Source organism: Podarcis gaigeae, assembly GCF_964106915.1.
Source record: "Podarcis gaigeae genome assembly, chromosome: 5".
Lineage (NCBI taxonomy): Eukaryota > Metazoa > Chordata > Lepidosauria > Squamata > Lacertidae > Podarcis > Podarcis gaigeae.
This window is the reverse complement of record NC_139681.1, coordinates 43,264,256-43,278,152: the sequence shown is the minus strand read 5'-3', so window position 1 is coordinate 43,278,152 and position 13,897 is coordinate 43,264,256.

Sequence of the window (13,897 nt, the reverse complement as noted above, 5' to 3'; positions counted from 1 at the left end):
CAGCAGCATTAGAGGGGCAGGCACAGCCAATTCATGCCCCTCAACCAACCAAACCATAAACCAATGCCTAACCGCAACCTTACAAGTTGTGACGATTTGCTACGCAGTAGGCAAAAACCAAATGGCCCCAGCCAATCAGCCAGATGGACAAAATTCCTACCAGGCCCCCGCTCCAAAGCAGACGACCCCATGACAGGCATAGCAAGGTCAAAGCGAACAACCCTATTCTAGGGAGGGAGGGAGGGGCAATCCGCTGCACGGGCGAAAAGAGGAAGCCCTAGCCTCGTGCAAGGAGTTTTAGCATTTCTGGCTGTCAATCAATAAATGGCAACATTAATTTCTTCCCAACAACAAGGGAAGCCCCAATCGCATCAGTGGCCAATGATCAGTTAGCCAGCCCCCAACTTTGGAGTGTCCTGGCGGCCCCCACCGCAACACGTGCTCTCCATGAAGGAGAACACGCTTTACTTCTAATGTGTTGGATAGATTGCTGTTCATGCTTTTCATGCACTGCAGTGCACATTTGTATAGGAATCCATATTCTTAACTTTCAGTGGACATAGAACCTATTTTGGTACCACATGATTGATACACCACAAAATTAAGATGCACATATCATACAAATGAAAGCCTGATGGTGTCTTTAACTATATATGCTCCATGAGTAGGGCACTGACTTCCTGCAAATGCAGTTCTCTGTATGCAGGGGCTGGCCCTGCCATAAAGCAAGGTGAAGGAGGAGAAGGAGGAGAAAGACTCAAATGTTGGCCTTAGGTGGTATTGGGTGAGAACACAATTTGGACTCAACTTCAGGCAGCAAAATGTTTTGGGCCAGGACTGTCAGCATGGTTGGAGATTTCCATGCATGCAGGAAAAGGATTGATGGTGTATCAGGGAACTGGGTCATCCCTTTAGGATTTTTGAGGAGAAAATATACTATCTGAAATTCCCTTTTTTGCAGATATGTAGCACCCAATTAGCATTTCAACAACTGTGGTGGGAGGAAAAGCATCCCAAAGTAGTTGGGGTAACCCAGTCAGATGGGCGGGGTACAAACAATAAAATTATTGTTATATTTTACATGGATATAAGCAGCTGAAATGAATTGAAACCATCCATTATATATTTTGTACAGTAGACTTGCCTACTGGGCTTGTGTACTATCGCTGAATTATGTCTCTTCTCATTTTAATTTAAAAATTATTTCACATTACTACTCAGTGGAATTTAAAATCCCTTGATGGAGGCTGGGTAAAAATCCATTGAAGAACATTGTTTTGAAATGGAGAAGGAGGACCTTCCTCATCAAGATGTAAAAAAATAACAACAATTCAGCATTTTTGCTAATTATCTGTAAGAGAGCCATAGCTATGGAAACGATAGTATTTTTAGTTGTAGGGGGTATGTTAATCAGAAATTTACTATATATCTTCCTCCTCTATTTTATGAAATAAGTTTAGATTAGATAAGCACTCTGAAAACAACATGGAACTTTTTTTCTGAAGCAGACGGCAAGTTTACCCAAATTTGTTTTAGAAAGCAATGTTGTAAGTGTAAGGCATTGTTACGTATTGTGGGCTTTTAGAAGGTATGTAGATGCAGTAGGCAGCTAAATGTTGTGCTTTCAGTGTCCACCTCTTGCATGCTTATGAATTCCAAACTGGACTGCAGTTTCCTAGGAAGAACAACGTAGGCTTATAGCCCTTTAAAACGAATGAGAAGAGCTTAAGGATTATAGCTTATTCATACTGTGATCTCTCAGCAAAGACATGTGTTTATCTTAGTTTGGGTCCACCTCTGCAGTTTTTATCCTATGGCTTCACCTCAAGCAAAACAGTATCAAATGATCCGAAAGTGATACTAAACACACAGACCAAGTAAGAGTTATGAAGTTATTACTTCCCATGCAGAGAAAAGGATTTACTAGAAATATACTAGGAATCTCTTTCCCAACAATTTGGGATGACAGATATATTGTTGTACAGATAACAAACTATTTCCTTTGACAATACATAACAAAAGAATTTTGTTTTACTTCTTTTATGACTAAAAGACCCTTAAAACTATTTAGAACAACAGAAAAGCTATTCATGATTCATGAACTATATCTCCATCCATGATCTCTTTGCATGTGTTGAAAAGGCTCTCTGCACTCAAAATAGTTATTCCATGTATTCAAGCTTGCACATGATCTGTCTATACCAACACAGATATATTTGGAGCTCCAACATCTACCTGTTTTGATCATCATCGTGTATTCTGCAGCACAGGGTAAACTAGGCAGCCTTCGTGGAGGGCAAATGGTATAAATTGAGTACACCTTCCAATATCTCACTCAATGCAGAGGCAATTGCATGCCCACAGTTTATGTCAATGCTGCTGTATATATTTTTTTCTTCCATATGCTTCTGGTAGTCACATCAGGGCTGACCCCAGACCTAATGGTGGAATATCAACTTCTGAGTACCATCACATGACTTGCATATATGATTTCTTCCAATCAAAGGAGACAATAAAAGCCCATGCTATGATTTCCATTTATTCATGTCATATGACCTGATGTAACTATTTGTTTCAGCTGTTGAGTAGATAGTTTGAGTATGATTGTGTGATTGATTGATTGATTGATTGATTGATTGTTTGATTGCATGATTATATGACTGAGTATGATTTTAAAAGTAAAAGGATAGTTCTGTGTTGGGGAGATATGCCAGTAACTATTCCTGGCATCGTCAGTGGAAAGAACCTATAATACTCCAAAAGAATAAGGAACAGAGGGCTAGTGGGTCACTTATGCATGGTTTTGTTTTTTTATGGGAGTACTGAAGGGTACACAGAACTGGCACCTTTTTTCCCCTAGAAGAAAAGCACTGCTTATGCACGTACATTTGCCTGATTTTTCATCACTTGATTTCTGAACACTTGTTGACAGCTGGATTCATGAACTGAATGCATTGAAAAGTATAGAATTTGAGGAGCCATCAGCTGTTAGGAAATTTCTGTCTGTGCTGCTGCTCATAACAGAGAGAGGGAGAGAGGGAGGGGAAAAGATACATGCAAGTTATCACTTGATGTTGAAGTAATCCAAGCCGTAAACGTGCATTCATGCATGAATCAGGTCACAGTGTTTAGGCTGTAATAGGCTGGCATAATATAGCCTTTGGTACCATCTTGCTTTGGGAATCATAAAAAAGCAAAAACAAACATTGAGCCAAACGTAGCTAATGCATGTACTGCCCAACTGCCACTGTGACCCTTTTTACTCTTGCTAAATAGAGCAAAATTAGTGCCGTGAGCCTCCAGATTGAATCCATCAGAGACTAGTTTTGTGACTCATAGTATTATGCTTGTCATTCTTCTCCCACCCCAGCCCCTGTTCCTAGCATGAGAGTATTAATTTATTCCTCACAACACTAGATTCTGAAAGATATATTGGGTATCCTAAAGGACATGGGGAAGAGAAGCATTAAAATAACTTAAAATTGGTACAGTGCAGGTTAATGGTGGTGTGTTATTTCTTTTTCTTTTTTGAAGGGCTTAGCTGAATTCTTGACGTTTAGGAAAATTACTCCCCTACCCCCATTTCTTGTTCTAAATGGACAGAATTGTATGGCCTCTGGAGTTAGAGAAAAAGGTACAGAGAACGTTCTGATGAGGTAAAGGAGGAGTAATTTAATTGTCTAACTCCTTCTGTGCTAGAGAATATCAGACAGATGGGGAGGATAAAACAAGGAGCTCAATAATTAATTTTCATGTTCCTCACTAGTGGGACCTCTTTAATCCCTGTTCCTATGATTATAGAGGAAGGTTGGATTCTGAAGTTTCACTCATTAGCTACGTGTTGTATGAAAATACCTGTATTTTCAAAAGGAATAGTGACAAGAATGAAAAATCTCAGCTATTAAAAATATCCTGGTGTCAGGGACTTTTGTGAAAGAACAAAAACTCTCTGATTCCCTCAGATAAATAATGAAACAGATGGTTGTTGAGGGGTTAAAGGTCAAACCTTCCCTGTTGACTATAACACAAGGTTGACTTAAAAGATTTTCAGAAGTTATTCAAGATGCAGTATATTAGACTGTGCCTCCTGCTTTTTAATGAAATGAATTGGGCTCCCTCTTTTTTATTTTTTTAAAAAAGAAACATATTCAAGTATGCTGTATTGAAATGGCTTATTCTCAGGGACTGGCGTTATTTTTCACACTGCTAAACTGTGCTTTGCAAGCTGTATATATAATATGGAATCTTGGTGAATAATTAAATTATCATGTCCAGGGATATGGGTTAACCAAGGGGCTAAATTTTAATATTTAATTGATTTACTGAATTAACTGTTCACTTTCTGCCTAAATTAGTGAGTGATGAAGCCATTGCTAGTAGCCTCACAGCCTGAAAACACTATCAATAATGCAATATAAAAAAGAAAGGAAAAACAAACACTAATATCAAAGAGGCTAAGCTCTTCAATCCTCCATTATTAAGGACAGAAAGACACACTTTTTAAAGTTTAAAAAGCTTAATTAACTAAAAGGCAGTTGTTCTTAATCATATAATTCAACATCATTTTGCAGTCGTTCAAACAAAAATATTTAAATATAATATTTCTAAATCTTCTTTTGCGGTCTAATTTCCAAGGTGAATAAAAAAGAATAGCAACACAGTTAAACAGCAAAGCAGAGCTGTTACTAAAATTCTTTAAATGCCTTTCTTTCCCCCTCGCCCCACTTCAAAAAATGAATATGTTTAAAGTTTCTCAATTGCTTCCGTCTACAGATCTAAGCTGAGGCTATGATTAATTTTAAGCATGTTAAAATTTTACTCCAACCTGAGGAAATCAGCTAGAGAATCTAAAGGAAAGAAACTAAAACTTTAACATGTCACTTCCACTGAAGTCTGTCTAAAAAGAGATGAGCAGTAGTTTCTGCACTAGTGGCAATACCAATGTGATCTGCAGGGTCAGATTACAATTGCTCAGCATTAGGATCTGACCCTAACAGTTCATGTTTGGTCTAATTATCTATAGGCTAGTGGCAATTGTCAAAGGGCACAATCCATTGGGAGTTTCCTCTGCACAAGCTACATTGAAAGAGGCTTGAGCAGGAAAAGGTCCTGGAGGACTGGACCCAAGGTACTGAACTGCAGACATCTGGCTTCCAGATGTATGTTTGCTATAATCACAAATAGTAGGAAAAAGCAGGTTGCAGTCTCCCTTCTTCTTCCAGACTGCTGGCTTTCTATAAGCTAAGCCTAGCACACACAAGCACATACACAACTCAGAGAATTTGGCACTGTTTTTGGCCACCTCCTGCAACAACTAGTAAGAGTGCAACATTTTCCCCCTTTCCCCTTCCAAGCAAAAACTATGTAAAAACCATTATATACAACTCACAAAAACTCAACATAACTTGCGCTGAACTCTATATGAATACTGGAGCTTCCAAGTCCTCTACTCCCAACAGCATAACCTCTGACATTTCTCCAATGAAAATAGTGACGTCCCATCCCATAATGATTTATACCCCACCCATCTTACTGGGTTGCCGCAGCCACTCTAGGCAGCTTCCAATGTATATAAAATCATAATGAAACATTAAACATAAAAAACCCTTCCCTATAGAGGAATGCCTTCAAATGGCTCGGGGGTCCAACATTTCTCCAATGAAAATAGGGACAGCCTAAGGAAATGTGGGACGTTCTGGGACCAAATCAGAAACCAGGATGGCCTCTCTAAATCAGGGACGTCCCTGGAAAACAGGGACACATGGAGGGTCTGCAATAGTGACCTCCCACACCATCACAAAGAAGTGGCTGTCAGAATAAAAAGGTACTTGGGTACACACAAGTCCTTGTGTACATATAAGACACTCTCAGATACAGCATGTAGATTTGATATAATGTTAGAGGGATTCAAACTCTCTCAACTGGGAGAGTTAGTGCACTTGGTGATGTGTGTAGTTACTGACTACTCAGTTAAATATATTGCCTTACACCAGTGTTTCCCAACCTTTTTTGGGCAAAGGCACACTTGTTTCATGAAAAAAATCTCGAGGCACACCACCATTAGAAAATGTTTAAAAAATTAACTCTGTGCCTATATTGACTATATATAAAGTAACTCTCTTTAATAGGAATCAAATAAACACAAATAAAGTATTTTATAATTACTTTATTATGAAATAGTAAGTAAACAGAAATATGAAAAATTATAAAATACTTTATTCAGTGAACCTGTGAGGGCCCGCCCTTTGCGGCAGCCGATTGGCTGCCGCCGTGGGCAGTGAATATTAATGATGTATCATTTTTGTGCTTCATGCTGTGGCCACAGACATGTGATCTGATGGTGAATTTGGGGTGACCCAATGCAAAAATCCTGAGAATCCCTGTGGATCCATGTTTTGTAACCACGTTTTTGCACCATTGCAGCCCCAGGCAACAGTGGGTGTGTGATTTTGGGGGGGCAGGCTGTAGCCATGGACATGCTATGTGATCTGATGGTGAATTTGGGGTGACCCAATGCAAAGATCCTGAGAATCCATGTGGATCCATGTTTTGTAACCACATTTTTGCACCACTGCAGCCCCAGGCAACAGTGGGTGCGTGATTTTTGGAGGGCAGGCTGTAGCCATGGACATGCTATGTGATCTGTTGGTGAATTTGGGGTGACCCAATGCAAAGATCCTGAGGATCCATGTGGATCCATGCTTTTAAACCACATTTTAAGTGGGGAGGGAAGGAAAAACACAGAACGGACAAGGAGCACGAGAGGGGTGTGCAGAGAAGCAGCTGGCTAAGAATGCAGGAGAGGGGTATAACGGGGAGGGAGGAAAGGAAGGCAAAAGTTTTCCCTCACCTACTCACCCAAGCCAGCCAGCTCGCACGCTCTCTCTCTCTCCCCCCCTCCTGCCTGCTTGCCTGGAGGGGAGGGGCTTTCCCTGCTCTTTGTTCCGTTTGAGCAAGCACAGCAAGGAAACAGAGGCGGGTGGGCAGTAAGACCCTGAGGCAAGTGCGGCTTGTGCTTGCTCAGCAGCTTCTTCACGGTGCTCCGCGGAACGGTGTTCTTCATCCCGCCGCCGCCGGCTCCCTCTCTTTCCTCTCAAGCAGAGCGGCCTTCCTGCTCCAGCCGCGCCTGCGCCTGAGGAGTTTCGAATCTGCCGCCGCGCGCAGGGTGACGTCACGGCCGCCGCCGGGCCAATCCGCCTGCTCGGCCCCGCCTCCCTTCTTCTCGCCTCCCTCACGAGAGGAAGCGCCTCCCTCGCGCACGGCGGATGCAGCCTGAGCAGAGTCCCCTCTCGCTTAGAGCAGTGTTTCCCAAGCGGCACACGAGGCAACGTCTCGCGGCACACTAGTGTGCCGCGGAACACCGGTTGGGAAACACTGCCTTACACAATATACTACTTTCTCGATACTTTCTCTAGCTTGCCCCCTGGTGCTACATTTCCCAGAGGCAAACTGAGTATCAGGAATTTTCTCAGGTGCAAATGAATTAATAAAGTGGCCTTGGAGTTGCTGTTGTGTCCACACTCATGACAGGGGAATTGAATTATGGAGAGCTTGGGAAACTACTGTGTGTGAATATAGGCTGTGCTACCCTTGGGGGGGGGGTGTCCAGGGGCATATCCTATGCACAAAGAGGTTGGACCTTGGTCAAGTGAAGGTAGAACTCAGCAATAAAGGGATGGAATATGTACACATGAAGGCAAAACTAGCACTAAAAAAGGTGCAGAATTATGTGAATCCTTTTTTGCAAATGGAAACGGTTAAATAGATGGATAAATTCATTGTGGAGAACTGAAAATCCGCATAAAGTAGGTAAGTCAAAGGAGTGAGCCAATCCACAGAGCACAAACCAAGAGAATCCATGGAAGATGAAAAGCACTCAAGATGATAACTCAGCAAAGACCACTAGTCGAGTAACAAAAGAATTAAAATCCAGTTTTTACCCGGGGTTCATTAATTAATGCTTATAGCTCTAGCAGAAGCAGGGGTAAACAATGGATGGCTCTCTAGATCAGTGTTTCCCAACCTTGTGCCTCCAGCTGTTTTTGAACTACAACTCCCATCATCACTGACTAGCAAGACCAGTGGCAAGGGATGATGGGAATTGTAGTCCAAAAACAGCTGGAGGCACAAGGTTGGGAAACACTGCTCTAGATGTTGCTAGACTCCCCATCGTCCTGCTAGCTGGAACTGATATCCAGCTACATCTGGGAGGACCACAGAGTCACCGTCCCTGTTCTACAGGATGTGATTACTTGCACACACGTAAACATTTTATTGTATTGTACTGTATTGTATTTTACTAGGGTGTTTTGAAATCACACCTCAGACTGTTTGAATACAGGCAGGTCTTCTGCAGTTCCTATGGATACATACAATATAAGCATCTCATTTTATCCAGGATGTTGTTGTTTAGTCGTTTAGTTGTGGGCGACTCTTTGTGACCCCATGGACCAGAGCACGCCAGGCACTCCTGTCTTCCACTGCCTCCCACAGTTTGGTCAAACTCATGCTGGTAGCTTCAAGAACACTGTACAACCATCTCGTCCTATGTCGTCCCCTTCTCCTTGTGCCCTCAATCTTTCCCAACATCAGGGTCTTTTCCAGGGAGTCTTCTCTTTTTATGAGGTGGCCAAAGTATTGGAGCCTCAGCTTCACAATCTGTCCTTCCAGTGAGTACTCAGGGCTGATTTCCAGGATTTATCCAGGATAAATGTATGCTAAGTAATGGCATGATTTTTTTTAGGGGTGTGGGGACTGCTAGACTTCAGTTAAACATAATAGATTGTTGTAAAGTAATCATACATTTGAACAACACTGGCCACATGAACATCAGAGGTAAGGCAAATAAAACCTACTGCATTCAAAGTGGGAAGGTCTACTTAATTTTCTTGTGAAATACCAAAGAGTAAAAAAGCAAAGCAAAGAAGAAGAAGGAACAAACAAACCAGTCACTCTTTGTTGTGTATTAGGAGAAGCACCACTTACTGCGCAGCAGACTACTGACTATTCCATAATCTGTTTTCCCCTTCCCCCCCCCCCAATAGAAAATGACCTGTTAAAACATCCCTAAGAGAATATGAATTAGCCCAGGTCAATAGGAGGTCAAACAGACAGGGTGCTAAAATCCCTTTACTACTTTGTAGTATCTTATGCTAATTCATTCCCCTTTTCTGTGATAAACAAAGCCAGTTGAAAGTAGATAGCATCACACAGTGATGGGTCCCAAAGCTACAATTTAATACAAATCTAGTAATTCCATTGTACAACACATCCAGTTCATTTAGAAGTGATGAATACTAAAGAAGGTCTAGGATTGAAATGCCTTTTCTCACTGGCGGATATCCTTAGAATTCAAGAAACTGAGCACTTCCAATTGATACATAAACCTAAATGGTGTTTATGATAGCAATTCCTACAGCCTTCCAGAGGCCTTCGAAAACAAATCTCTGTCAATCAATAGACCCTTCGCAATACAGCAAGTACCTTACTTAAGGACACAGATTCTATGTATTTTCCACTTGATTCACACATAACAATAAGCCAAAGGATTGTTTAGACAAACTTGCAAGCTCCCAGCGAGGAGATAGTGGCCCCTTTGCTCCTGTTGCTATGCTCTTGCAAGCTAAACCATGGCTTGCCTCTTCTGAGCCTCAGCAATTTATCTCCTTCACAAGTCCAGGTGGATATGTCGGCTTGAAAGTCCAGCTATGCACTCTGCCTCTTTTGTACTGGTATTTTTGACAAAGAATCTTGAGCACTCACAAAACTAATTTCTAGGAAACTCTTTCAGAAAGCTACGGTAAAAAGAACACATTTAATGTAAGAGTACAGGGATCATGCACTTTTAGCAGTTACATAGAATCTTGTCATACAAGCTACACTAGCTGAAATTTTATCTTCTACACAACTAATAAAAAAGGTGCATGAAGAGTGTGGAGAGAGGACTAAAATCAGCCCTGCTTCCCAGCAGCCAGTGGGATGCTTTTTTTACAAAGAGTTGAGCCCCAGCTGTAGGCTCAGGCTGAGGAATCAGATGTATAACATAAATTCTGCATTCATTATTCTACACCCAGCAACTAGATCAGACAATGTTTAAGATTATTATTATTACAATTTTATTTTATTTTATTATTAGTATTATTTATATCGGCTGTCCAATGACAAGCTGTCTGGGCAGCTTAATAAGATAAAATGATAGAGAGCAAAATTTAAAATATCAAAAAATAACAATTTACAGACAGCAGAGACCTAAACTTTTCACTTTCCCTACTCCTCTCTGAAAAGTGCTTAGGTAGAGAGGCAATGGAATCTCTCTGCAAGTTTTGAGATAGGGCAATTTTAATTTTAGGGCAACTAACTTTACGGGTGCATGATGTGGTGAATATATTCTTCTTTCAACATCTCCTTCATCTCCTCAGAATGAAATTCTTTATGAAGTATATTTCTGAAATTTGCATTTAGCACTAAATTCTTACTGAGACCTCTCCCATCATGAATGACTCGTGTTCTATATTCTTTAGATCTTGCTTCTGCTACAGGAGCTCTTTTCTGGGTTTAATAATTTGCTAGGTGCCAAAGAAAGAAGAGTTTCCCGAACATAAGTTTTTTTTCAATGCTGCTGACACACATTTTGAATTATGAAGCATTAAATTCTCTCCCAATTAATGATTTTTTAATATAAAAAACCCCCTAATTTCTATTATATTATAATTTGAGGGAAAATAGGCTTTAGTTTCTCCCCACTCACCTCTGGCTTGGCATTCAGTGACATTGATTTTTAGGTTGCAGCATCATAAAAACAAAATCAGCTGCACTTAAAGTGAGAGCAATATCCAAAATTTGCACCTATGCACATTTCTTCTCTGCACTGACAGTTATGTATAGAGTACAGGCAGCATTTTTGCAGATGATTTCAAATGATGAATTTATACCAAACTGTTATATTAATACAGTCATCTTTACACTACAACAGGTGGAGTTGGCACCAGGAAGAATATCCCCTTAATTCATTCATACAGAAAGCTTCCTTAACCCGCACATTCCTTTCTCCTTATTTAGTATAAATAAATCCTGGGATGGGCCCGTTTTTGTTTCCTAAAGCACAACATATATTTTCACACATTTCTTGAGTTTGCCTGCTTTCTCGTCAGTCTCTTGCATAATACTGTTGCTCTTTCCTCTATGCGCCATTGTTACAGAGGAACTATTAAAAATAAATCATTTTAATGTTTCCATATCCATTTGTCCTGCCTTTCTCATGATAAGTTGTCACCTTTCCCTTCTTATCTCCTGCCTGTCATCTCCCACAACTCTGGCAACTTTCTTCTTTCAGACCCCTGTTTATGATACTTTGCCCATTGCAGGAGTCATCAAGGCCTCTGTGTCATGCTTGCCAAGTTGATAAGTTTGTGTAAATGTGACAGTTTTGGAAATTGGCAACTGTGTGTAGCTACTCTACATGCACAATTTTCTTCAGATCAGCTGCACTTTTTAAAGCCACCATCTTTAAAGAAATTATAGCACTTAGATGCAGGTGTCAGTTCATACAAACTGTGTGATGGCTTTGCCAGAAGCATGATGGCCCCTCTTGCACATTTTTAAATTGATCACCTTGAATCCATTCATGTGAACCAGAATGGTGTTCAGGCTCCCATCAGTGTTATTCACTAGCTTCTTCTTCCTTTGCATTTAATATAGCTCATCCTTACCACAAAGTCTGTTTATGGTCTTGCTTCACATAAATGTTCATCTCTCAACACGTCCCTTCAAGAGACCTTTGCTTTCATCATTCTCCCACCATTGTCCACTACCAACTTCTTCTCCTCCGTCAACTGGCTTGGGCCCCTTTCATATGTTGTCTTTTGCCCTATCTGAGGACATTTGCCTCCCTTCTGGATATAATTTCTCTGACAATTTTGTCAAAGACACCCTGTGAAATAATTGGTATATATTATTGATTTAAAGCTGAAATGCTGGCTGTTTTCTGAGAAAAGAAAAGAAAAATCCAACAGATTTCCTAGCACAATGCATACAGTTGTAACTAGTCACATCTGGTTCTTCACGTCATGTTAGATTATTACTCTTTATGGGCAATTAACTGGTTGGGTATGAAAACACCCAGGCTAGTAATGGGTCAGCAGACACATCCAGTTTCAAAATTCAGCTGAACTGTAGAAATCTGTCTCCGAAGAAATGCAGACTATCTTTATTCTGATAAATGTTGACAAAACCATGCTACGGTAAATTGAAAGCTTGCCATTGACATACAAAGCTCTGCAGCTCGGAAAGGATTCTCCCACTGTACTTTATGGAAAGACCAGTGTCTGTGACAAAATAACAGATTTCACGTCACTGCATTGTGATAGTCTCCGAAAACAATTCCCTAGTATAATCTATTTGCACCAGTTCTTCAAGTTTGAAGCAAGGGGAAGTTAACAATGTATTAGTTTTTAAATGTACTTCTGCGTAGTGCCAAATGTTGTCTCCTTTGCCGAATTTACTGCTTCTTTTGGAAGGTCTTCAAGGTGGGCGGGGGAGTTGAAAAGTGCATTAAAGAGAGAACAAGGAAAATGTTTTCATCTAGCTTTGATAAAACTTGTCTGAACCTGAAGGTTATTAACAGGAGCAGACAAGGACACTCACCTGACCTCCCGACTGCTGAGTCACTGTCGCTTACCAGGAAGCAAAGCAGGAGAGGTGAGGAAGTGAAGGAGTGCCCTATTGGCTTAGTCAGTGCATTCCCAGCATGCTGGTCTCCACACTACATCTCTCCTCCTCTCTACCTCTATTAAGGAGCAACTCAGCTGTCAGGGGGTCAGGCCATCATCCTACCACACTGTCCACTAATGTTAATTAAATAGAGGATATATAGACTGAAAAGGAAAGGTGTGGTTTTTTAGTCCAAGGGTAGCATTCCTTCTCCATGGGGTCATGAAGAGTCGGACACAACTAAACGACTAAACAACAACAGCAACAAGCATTCCTTTATGTAACATCAGCATATAAACACCAATACATGGTGTGTCTTTCCAAACGTTTCTGTCACCTATCAGGTCCCACTGCACTTAATTGCCAAGTTTTACCCCCCCCCCCTCATTTGGACAGTCACAAACATTTTCACCCTCATCCCTTAGGGATTATTTCTCCTGATCCAGATGTTCCTCAGCTCCTGCCGGGTTTCCCCCAGCAATCAATTTTAAAAGCTTCTCTGTCACAGCCTCCAGTCTGTGGTTTTTCTGCAGTTTCCCATTTTTCAAGCTTCATAATAATGAGAACGGATGGGTGAGAAGGGAAGTGTGCTGGAGTGATGCTTAAGTACATTGGATGTGGCTCATAGGCCACATGTTGTCTCTAGGACACGTAGACATAGAAGCTGGTCTGCATTACTATGGTATCTGATTTCACCTTAAAGGTATCACCTGACCACACGACCATCCCTTCCAGCCTTATCCCAACATATGGCTTCCATCCAAAAGCTATTTATCCTGAGCAGCAGTCCCACAAAATTCTAGAGCTTGTCTGTTGGCTTAGATGGCTTCTGATAAAGAGAAAAGGTACCCTAGAAATGGAACAAACATTTGTGAAATCAGATCTGGTCTTAACTGTCTGCTTAAAAAAAAAAAAGCAGCAGCAATGTAACATCTATAGTTTTTACATGATTTTTTAAATTTTAGATGACACCTTTGACTGGATGTGACAGTAGAGCAGATCATTTGTGTAATTACAGCAACAATCATCCAGGAAGGAGAGACAGTCTGCAAAGCATATAAAACATGAAATGGATTTGATGGTGTATGAACCTTGTAACCAGAGCTGCAGGAACCCCCTGGCTTAGTGAGGCTATAAACCCCGTAATGTCTTAGCCAAGCTACTAAAAAAGCATGAGATCATTTCTCTC